This window comes from Eucalyptus grandis, chromosome 9 (genome assembly GCF_016545825.1).
Source record: "Eucalyptus grandis isolate ANBG69807.140 chromosome 9, ASM1654582v1, whole genome shotgun sequence".
Lineage (NCBI taxonomy): Eukaryota > Viridiplantae > Streptophyta > Magnoliopsida > Myrtales > Myrtaceae > Eucalyptus > Eucalyptus grandis.
Window position 1 is genome coordinate 7605065 of NC_052620.1, and position 10680 is coordinate 7615744.

The 10680-nt window shown below is 35.0% G+C and overlaps 1 non-coding gene across 1 annotated transcript; it reads left to right on the forward strand.

The window, feature by feature from the left end:
* The first annotated feature begins 1169 nt into the window (after positions 1-1169).
* On the forward strand, positions 1170-1276 carry LOC120288636. The gene has a single exon (XR_005546739.1). It is a non-coding gene; the product is annotated as a small nucleolar RNA R71 (small nucleolar RNA).
* The last annotated feature ends 9404 nt before the right edge of the window (positions 1277-10680 follow it).

Sequence of the window (10680 nt, forward strand, 5' to 3'; positions counted from 1 at the left end):
TCAGATTAATACTTGCACCTAAATCACATAATACTTTTTCAAAATAAGAATCCCCAATAGTGCAAGGAATAGTAAAACTCCCTGGAACTTTTAATTTCCGAGGCAATTTGTTTTGTAGGATGGCTAAACACTCCTCGTTTAACTTCACAGTTTCATAATCCTCAAGTTTCCTTTTGTTTGCCAAAATCTCTTTCAAAAATTTTGCATAACTAGGCATTTGCGCTAAAGCATCTGCAAAAGGAATGTTAATGTGCAATTTTTTAAATACATCAAGAAATTTAGAAAATTGCTTATCCATTTTGTGCTCTGGAGTCGCGAGGAATGGAATTGGCAGCACATATGGCTTGGGATTATTTGGAAAAAGTTTACTCTTACTTGTCTCCTTCGATTGTTTATTGATCACATCTTCTTTGTCTATGACAATCTCTTCTTATCCCACTTGTTTACCACTTCTCAGGATAATAGCCTTTATGTTTTCAATTGGATTTTTCTCTGTGTTACTCGGCAAAGAACCCTGTTGCCTTCCTAACATCATGCTTGCTAACTGACCCACTTTCATCTCCAAATTTATGATTGAAACCTCTTGGTTTTGAAATCTCACATCCGTGCTTTTGATGAAGTCATGAGTTTGGTGACTATGTTTTCCAAATTTGACTTTGTCTCTTCTGATTGTTTGAATCCTTGTGGTCTCTTCACATTCTGATTGTTCCATGAAAAATTTGGATGATTGCACCATCCCATTGTATGTGTTGGAGTAGGGATTATTCTGCGACATGTTAAAATTCCCGACAAAAATAGAATTTTCATGAGATTGTTTAAAAGTATTACATACCTGACACTCTGTGCTAACATGTCCTCCACCACAAAAATCACATGTCAAATTGTGAATTTTCATGGCTGAAACACTCATATTATCAAGGTTTTTGTTGAGTGTTTCAAATTGTGCAGCAATTGCAGCAAAAGCATCTACTTCATGAATTCCGCTAACTTTTCACATTGGTAATCTCTCAGTAGGCCACTGATAACTATTGGACGCCATCTCCTCTAATAGATTGTAGGCTTCTTTTGGTGTTTTATTATTTAAAGCCCCCCCTACAGCTGCATCAATCATAGAACGAAGATTTGCACTTGAGCCATTATAAAAAGTTTGTACCTGCATCCATACGGGTAGTCCGTGATGTGGGCATCTCCTAAGAAATTCTTTGAATCTTTCCTATGCTTCATATAATGATTCATTATCCATTTGCATAAAAATAGTAATATCGTTACGCATTTTCGCAGACTTTGCAGGTGGAAAGAACTTACCAAGAAATTTTTGAACCGTATCATTCCATGTAGTAATTGATCCTACAGGAAGAAAAGAAAGCCAACTCTTAGCTTTATCTCTAAGAGAGAATGGAAATAATCTCAATCTAATAGCATCATCTATAACTCCATTATATTTAATGGTGTCACAGATTTCAAGAAAAGTATCGACGTGAGCGTAGGATCATCGCTTGGTAGCCCACTGAATTGCATTGATTGTTGAAGCATCTGAATGAGTGACGGTTTGATCTCAAAGTTGTTTGCTTGAATTGCAAGTTTTCTGATACTTGATGTGGCGCCTTGAACTGTTGGCGCAGCATAATCTCTTAAAAGTCTACGTGGATTTTCATTATCACCGTCTACCATCTTAGCGTGATTTCTCTGTTTTCTCAGTCGCCTTTTAAATGTACGCTCGATTTCTGGATCAAGTTCAACAAGTTCCCTTGTTGGCTACGTGTCATAAACCAATGTACACCCTGAAAAATAAAACAAAACGAAAGCTAGATTAAACTTAGAATTATCTAGTATCAATATTAATTAGTATTAAACAAACGATCCCCAGCAATGGTGCCAAAAAATTGTTCATACAATTCTAAACGCAAGTGCACGTATCAAACAAGTAATATAATGATGAGAAAAAGTATCGTCCCACGGAGATCGATGATTAATAAACTAATTAAATACTAAAATAGATTAATTCTAAAATTTATCTAACAAATCAAAATATAATTTAGAATAAATTAAAAACAAAACTTGAAGACTAAATGCAGTAAAATCAATCAGATAAATATGTTAGAGCATCTAATTTCACCATAACCACTAGATATGAATTTCATATTGTTGTGAATACAAGAACGATATCAAACATGTGATAGCGGAATTTCCAAATCTATTTACTATCATATCTCTAGGTATAGCAAACTTACTCAACTTATTAATCCACTATATCTCTATGTGAATTAAAATAAATATGAGTGCATTAAAAATTATGAATATTCCCGATTTACAATAAGTCTTTTAGATCACCTTATCACCGAAAGCTATACAAATGACGCGGTATATTTCTATTCACGTTTAATTCATGGTTATATATTATAATGAGCAATTGCATATTATCACCTCTCAGTCTCAAACATGCACATCAGATCATTCAAGTGGTGGTCAGTCACTCAAAAACATTAAACGCAATAATATATAACTCACATGAATGAAATCAATTGTAAAACATAAAAATCATGAAATTCACATCATCATGTTTAAGCTACATCGTAGCTCTAACAAAAGAAAATTAGAACATAATAGAAGAAAAAATAAAAATATAAATCAAACACAGCATCTTGAATTAAAGGACAAGAATTCTGTCACCACTTTTATCTTCTCTTCAAAATACTTGAAAAACTCTCAGAACAATGGAAAACGATCTAACCAGAAAACTCTAGCTGCTCTCTCTGTCTCTATTTATAGGATATATCCAAGATACCTATCTCCCAATGCTTGCAGATAACATTAGAGAACAAAATCAAGAATTTCATGATTTGATATTCATCTTCCACTACTACTTTTATTTGAATTCCCGATAGTTGTCATTCTTTTCTTTATCCTCTCCATATCTCATTATTCTGCATAAACAAAAAAATTCAAATAATCAGAAGAAAATCTAAATATTTTCTCACAGATAATATATTAATTACTGCCTAAAATAGGTAAAATAACTCTATTTTTATAGAATTATCATCCCTTTTGGCTTAGACCTCATGGTCTATTCTCGCTTAATCTCCAGGTCTATTTACTCATTAACATTTGTACCATCCTCTTCGGTGTTTTTAGCGACTAGGTATCTTTCAAACGAATTTAATTCAGTTCCCTGAGAGATTCAAAGTACGGGGAATACCAAATCAAGCACAAGTAATGATGAGGATGTGAGAGCCGCAATGGCAAACAAAGAGATGGGAGTCGGGACCATCGGGAGTGGCGTCTTCGCTCATTCTCACACAAACGCATAACGTGTGCCGTCCTCTTTGCAATCTCTCTTTGACACCCACCCTCGCACAAACGCAGAACCTCCTCAACTCGGTTTTCGGATTTTCAAATAGCTGCGACTCGGACTCCAGGCAAAAACCAATTGCAGCCAATTTGGGTCAAGTCCAATTTGCTTGATTTGTCCGTCCTTATCAATGGAGGAAACGTTTCTCATGCTCTTCTCTAACAGCGTTTGCTGAAATGGCTGTGGTGGAAAAGTTACAAGAATTTCTTTTCAACATTTTTAAAGATCTTCAATCATATTCTAAATTAAACCAAATATGTGATGGGATTTTCAACTATTTGGAGGATATTTGGAGGATTTTAAGTCCTATCTTATCCTTAGCATGAGGATTTTAGTCCCATAGTTGGAGGGCGTGCGCTTTGACTGACTGACTAAGGTTATTGAATGATGGAAAGATGAGAAGGAAAGAAAGCATACTAGCCGCCCTTAAATGACAAGAGGGGAAGATGTTCGTTTGTCCGCCAACGATTAGTCCAGAACTCGACCTCTTCACCCTCATCCCTACTACCAACGGAAAGCTGAGGAGCCACGACCAAATCTATTATAATGCCAAAAAACAAGCTTTCAAAGTATAGTGAATCCGTTCCACTCTTGTTTTGCTTGGATGCTGAATGAACTCTTGCACTCCAAGTGATTATCCATTTGAATTATGGCTTGGTCAAGTAAGGTAAAGAACTCCAACCTGTCCGATGCAGATACACATTTTGAAATGACAAGGGAAAATAGCTCTTTTCAAGAGAATGGAACGGCTGCTTTTAGGAGTTCTCTGTATCGGACGTTGAAGACATCCAGCAAAATTCGTTTTCTTTTTTCTTTTGCCAATGTCATACGTATGACCTTAATGCCAATGAATTTCTTGGGTTAATTGTGGACTGTTTGTTGGTCATTTTGCTAGCCTCTGTTACTTAACTTTATCACATGGAAAAATTGGTATCGGCATTCAATTATGAACTGGAATTAATTGAGGATAAATTGATAAATAAGCCATCAAATATTTAATTGATAAAATAATCAAACTGATCAATCGTGGAAATAATTTGGTTATGCCAAAAGTGCGTTACCCTTTTTTTATTGCCCCCACAGGCGAAATACCATAATTGCCACTGGATTGCTTGCTTTTGACTGGAAGATTGACGTCATCTGGTGTATAAAAGTCACATAAAGTATACTTGATTAATGGGCGGATCGACAGTTGTGGCTTTAAGGTTAATGACGCGAATAGAATTAATCCAATGTCAAGCGAAAATGGTGGGTCAGTCTTGGACATCCATTACACCTATTGTTGGTTATGATGGCTAATAAGATTATATTTGTTTTGTGAGATATAAATGATTTGAAATTTTTTTATTATTAAAAAAATAAACGAAAAATATTTTCCCTTCTTGGATCCTGCGTTGCTCCTCCCTCCCTTTCTTCTGGTGAAATCATGGCCAGAGTCCTCCTTTGTTTTTTTTTTTTTTTTTTTTTGGGTCGATGAGTCCTTTGTTCAATCACTCGTAAAGTAACCACCTAACCTTATAGTCCCGTAGATCTTACTTTATGGGTATTGACAATTTTATTCCCTTTCTTATGAGAAATTTTATGATTATTTATTGACGTTATATATAAGCCTTCGTAACTATGGCAATCTTCTTATTTCATGAAAAACATCTCATAATACATAAATAATAAATTATACAAAATTATGATATACAGTCATCAAGAAAAAAGAAATTTTTTCTTGTACAAATACTTATTTTGGTTCATATAGAAACGTTCCTTCACAAAATTTGCAAATTTTCAAATTGAGATTTTGTCGTAACTTGTTAATGACTAATACCCTTTGTTGTGTGTGATTTCATCCAGATTTCTTGTGCAAAAATTTTTTGAACACATTTTGTCAATAAATTTCATGCCCTTTAACCTCAATCATAGCTCCGTCGCTCCTATAGAATTCATGTGGTCTCTTACAATTTGCTGTATCACCCCTTTTCAAATACTTATTATCTTACAATTTGCTGTATCTGTTGGTAGACAATTTTGTACATTGGTTTCAGTACATTTAGCACTATTTTAACACTAGTTTTCTGATTTGCATATTGTGTTAAATTGCAAGACCGCAAATTTTTGTTTGGAAGTACTTAGGCATGCTTAGAGTAATTGGACTTTCTTTCTCTTTGATTGTCTAGCATTGAGACTAACTGATTTGCTCTTGATACGTTTCTAAAAAAGGTAAACAGAAATTGGTGGTCAAAAGTTTATTTTATTTTATTTTGGCCAAAGTCAAAAGTTTTGATGAAAAGGGGCATTTGTGTGTTAATTTAAGCATACAAATGATTTTAACACACAAATAATTAAGTGAAAAACAAGATATTGCCAATGCAGTTTGCACAACCCTGTGGAGAGAATCAATAGTGATATTGACAAACTGTAGGATTTATTTCTGTATGTCTTATAATAGACTTATTATAATTTAAGGTGGCAAATAAAAATGTATGGATTAATCAATGCATCACGTTGCAATTAATCGCGGTCACTGGTTTGGTGATTCGTCCCAGAGTGTAAATTATTTTCTGATTTTTGCGGGAATTGATTGCTGTAATTGGTTCTTCATTACCATATGAACCCACGAGACAAAAACATGCACACGTTAGCAGTGAATTTAGTGAACCAAAGGAAAGGAAAGCAGTTTATATTGTGTTATTTTGTCAATTAATATGAGTATTTTTAATGAGAAAATTATCCAAAAAATCTTAAACTTTTTATAAAATGACCAATTCAGTTTTAAATTTTTCATTTTGGTCAATTTAGTCATAAATTTTTTTATGATTTGCTAATGTATTAATTTTTGTCTAAAATTACTAATACGGACGCTGACGCTAATTATCCTATGTGCTATGCCTAGCATTGATGAGGGTAATTTTTGTAATTTCTTTAAAAAAAATTGAATTTTTTTTATTTCCCATTTCTTTTTTCTTTTTTTATTTTCCCAATCAGTTCGAGGTCTGGATGATGGTTACAATTTTCTTCATTTTGTATTGAGGCTCCAAAGTGGTGGAGGGAAATAGGGGAAAAAAAGAAGCATAACAAAAAATAGAAGGAAAATATATATATATATATAGAATATTATAAAGTAAAATTGCAAAAATCATTCACACGAACACTAGTCATACCCCGCCAAATGGTTGATGTCCACTTTTGATAATCTTCTGACCAAAATTGGCCACAAAGACAACATTGACAAATTATCAAAAGTTTATAACTGAATTGATCGTTATAAATAAGTTCATAATGTTTTAAATAATTATCCCAATTTTGCTTGCCTCATATGCCAATGTTCCGTAAAATGATGATGGTGAATTATTGGCAAAAGAAAAAAAAAAGTAATAACTTGAAAAATTATTTTCAAAGGAAAATTACAAAAATCATCTTTATTTTTACTTCTCAAATAAAACATTTTCCTCACGTCTTAAAACCTACAATTGTCATTCTACAATTTGCATCTCTCGTCCAAATATAGTTGATCAAATTGTAATTTTGCTTTCAATGTACCCCATCGCCAAAAATATCCTATCAACCGCCCATACTCTCTCCTCTCCACTACCCGAGAGGCTTGATCAGTCCGGCACGCCATCTCCTACGTTATTCATTTTGAAATCGTGTTTAACTCAAACAAAAATGTCATTTTTGGTATTTAAGTCAATCCACAACCATTATGCAGCCACATATAAAAATCAAAATGTACTATAAATTAAAAGAAACATCTCTCAACATAGGACGTGTTTGACAACATTTTTGTTTTGAGGGATAATTTCTTTTCATAAATAGTTTTTTTATATTTATATTCCTTAAAATAATTTCTAAGCAAAAAAAGGTATTTGATAACCATACAAACTTTATATTTTTAGAATAGAAAAAGAAGAGAAATGCAGTTGGTACGAGGGGTGATTCGGTCCAGGATAGATAGGGTTTAGACTTGAACTCTGTACATGACCTTGTTATAAATAGCAGGTTAAAAACTTTTTTTGGACCATGTACCCGACTCACCATGTTTTTCGATATAGTTCCAAGGTCAACCCTATTTTCCACTGGAACATATTTTGCAATCTCATGATATTTTATACAACTTCAAATTTTACATTAATACATGAAAAGATAACGTAATTCTTATAATTTGTATTGAGACATTGAGCACTTGTAATAAATAAATACATTAACTTTTTGACTAAACGAAAAAATTAGGGAATCACGGGACTAATTATCATTAAAAAAAAAACTCATAAGGCAAAATGAAAATCATAACATTGCATAAATATTATCAATAAATATGGGTCTAATATTATTATTATTCTCATAATAATCACATGAAATTGTTTATTTATGCACGTATAACTCCTTGTATAAAAGAGAAATTAGGTAAGTCAATTCACGTGATATAACGTCATACGCACCCATAATTTTCGTGGCTGTTGAAGATCTCCATTGAAACATAAAAATCAGCACACGATGGAAGATTAAGGTTGCGTTTGGTTCAGCATTCGATTTAACTTGGGCCCGAAAGCCCTTGGGAAATGCTGAATCATTGATTCAACTTTGAAGTCGACTTTCAACTTTCAACTTGCCTTCAAAATCTTTAAAAGTCAAAGCTAGTCTACTAGCTTTGGGCTCGGCATTCCACCGAATGTTGAAATTATTTTTTCCTTCCAAAACTACCCTCACTAATTCATCATATTTTTGACTTTGCCCTTGATTATTTTTTTTTTTTTTAATTGAAAAAGAGGTAGCCCTTCGCTAGACCGACCGGCGAAGGGCTACGACCGTCGGTCGACTAAGGTCGCCCGAGGTCGGATAACCTCCAACGAAGGTGGCGCGACCCAACCGAGGGTTGTCGGAGGTCGCCCAACCTCAGGCTGGCGGCCGTAGCCCTTCACCGTTCCGGTAAAGGATTTAGCTCTATATATATTATACTCATCAAAGTTTATTTCGAAAGTTTTTTTTACTTCAACTCAAAGTTTATTTACGAAAATATTTTACCAAATATAATTATATTTCTCAAAATAGTTTTGGATTTTCAACATTTGTATTGAACTTAAAGTCCTGAAGTAAACACGATTTAAGGAAAACAAGAAAGTGATTCACGGTGGAGTGGTTGCGCGCCGCGAATGGTTGGTTAGCCGGATTCGACAGAGAAACCGCTGGCGGGTCAACGACTCCACTGAAAGATGATGTGACGGCCATCAAATCAACAAACCACGGAGGACAAGAAAGTCAAAAAAAGCCATAATTTATGGCAGACTGTCGGCATACGCTTCAAACGTTGCCTAACTTTCCACCTAATTCAAAAAAATGGCCGTACATGGCTGGAAGCAAAAGAGTCGTACTCGAACGGTCCCAGAAGCTTTTCGAGCATGGCCAAAAAATGGCTATAATAAATGAACCACAGAGGAGGTGTTGAAGATTCGGACTGAGCAAGCCGTTAAAATGCTAAAAAGTAAGAAACACCGGCAAAAATCTGCAGCGGGTGAGATTTCACAATTCTAAAATCAATCTTTTTTTTTCTTTGCTTCTTCTTTCTCCTCTAGTGTTCGATATTTTGTTGGGAAACATGGAGAAACGTGAGTAGCCGGTTGGGAATGTCACTTGACATTTTGTTGCATTCTCTATCTTTTCAATATTCACAATTCATAGGAAACCACGGAGGACAAGAAAGTCAAAAAAAGCCATGATTTATGGCGGACTGTCAGCATACGCTTCGAACTTTGCCTAACTTTCCACCCAATTCAAAAATGATGGCCGCACATGGCTGGAAGCAAAATAGTCGTACTCGAACGATGCCAGAAGCTTTTCGAGCACGGCCAAATAATGGCTATAAACGAACCACATAGGAGGCATTGAAAATTCAGACCTGAGTAGGTGCTTAAGACGCTCAAAGGCAGAAACACTAGCAAAAATCTCCAAGGAATGAGATTTCACAATTCTAAAATCAATCTTTTTTTTCTCGTGCTTCTTCTTTCTCCTCAAGTCGTCGTTATTTTGTTGGGAAACATGGAGAGTAGCCGGTTGGGAATGTTACTTGACATTTTGTTGCATTCTCTATCTTTTCAATATTCATGATTCATAGGAAACTAAAACTAAGAATAATGGAGATCAAAACCAAGGAGTGGTAATATAAATTTTAATTGCATTCATGGAGTCATGAAAGAGGAGCATTTAGTGCGCATAACAATGTGTTTAAATCTCCTTCAAAGCGTGTGCTTAAATCTCCTTCAAAGCCACGGGTCTGGATGTTCTGCAAATCAGGGTTTGAACCCAGAACAGCTAGAACTGGGAACTGCCGAAATTCACGCCCTTCTATCTAATGACTTAAACACTTTAAGCAAAATCCATTTGACCTAAATGGAGATAAGTAACATATACTGTCAAATGCAACAATCGTCTTGGAGAATGATCAACTAAATAGATCAAACAGACCTCTCGAAGTAGCCCACATGAAATCAGCTCAGTTTTAAGGCTCAAGTTTTGAGCCATACGCCTAGTGTTTTAAGACACACCAATTCCTACCATTTCATGACCACATCCTTACCTTGGATTACTCTAAATATCCATGGATTTAACTCATTTGAAGATGCACCAAAGCATGGCTTAAATCAGTCATGAAGTCTGAACCAAAACCCATGCACCAGCAAGCATACCCAAGCACACATACTGCCTGATCTGACCTTTGATCAAGCACCATATGGCCATTTCTCAAGCTTCACAGATTTAACTTTAAGATTTTAATAAACACATAATTTTTATTGATCCAAAAGGATATGCATTTCTTCGAAGCCACAAATCTGGATGTTCCTGCAAAACTGGATTTGAACCCAGCACAGCTAGACCCCTGTGAACTGCCCAAATTCATGCCTTTATAGCCAATAACTTAAAAGACTTCAAGCAAAATCTACTCGACCTAAATGAAGACAAATGCAGTAAATGTCTCACAGAATGATCAACTATATAGATCAAACCAACCTCTCCAAGTAGCCCACACCAGATAAGCTCTGTTTTTTAGCTCAAGTTTTGAGCCTTATGCCCAGTGTTTTGAGACACTAATTCCTACCATTTCATGCCCACATCCTTACCTTGGATTACTCTACTTTACCATGGATTCAACTCATTTGAACATGCACCAAAACATGGCTTAAATCAGTCATGAACTCTGGACCAAAACTCATGCACCAGCAAGCATACCCGAGCACACACACTGCCCAATCCGAGCTTTGATCAAGCACTCATATGGCCATTTCTCAAGCTTCACAGATTTAACTTTGATGAAAAAATGTTATTCGCTAGTTAAATTCTATAAAATT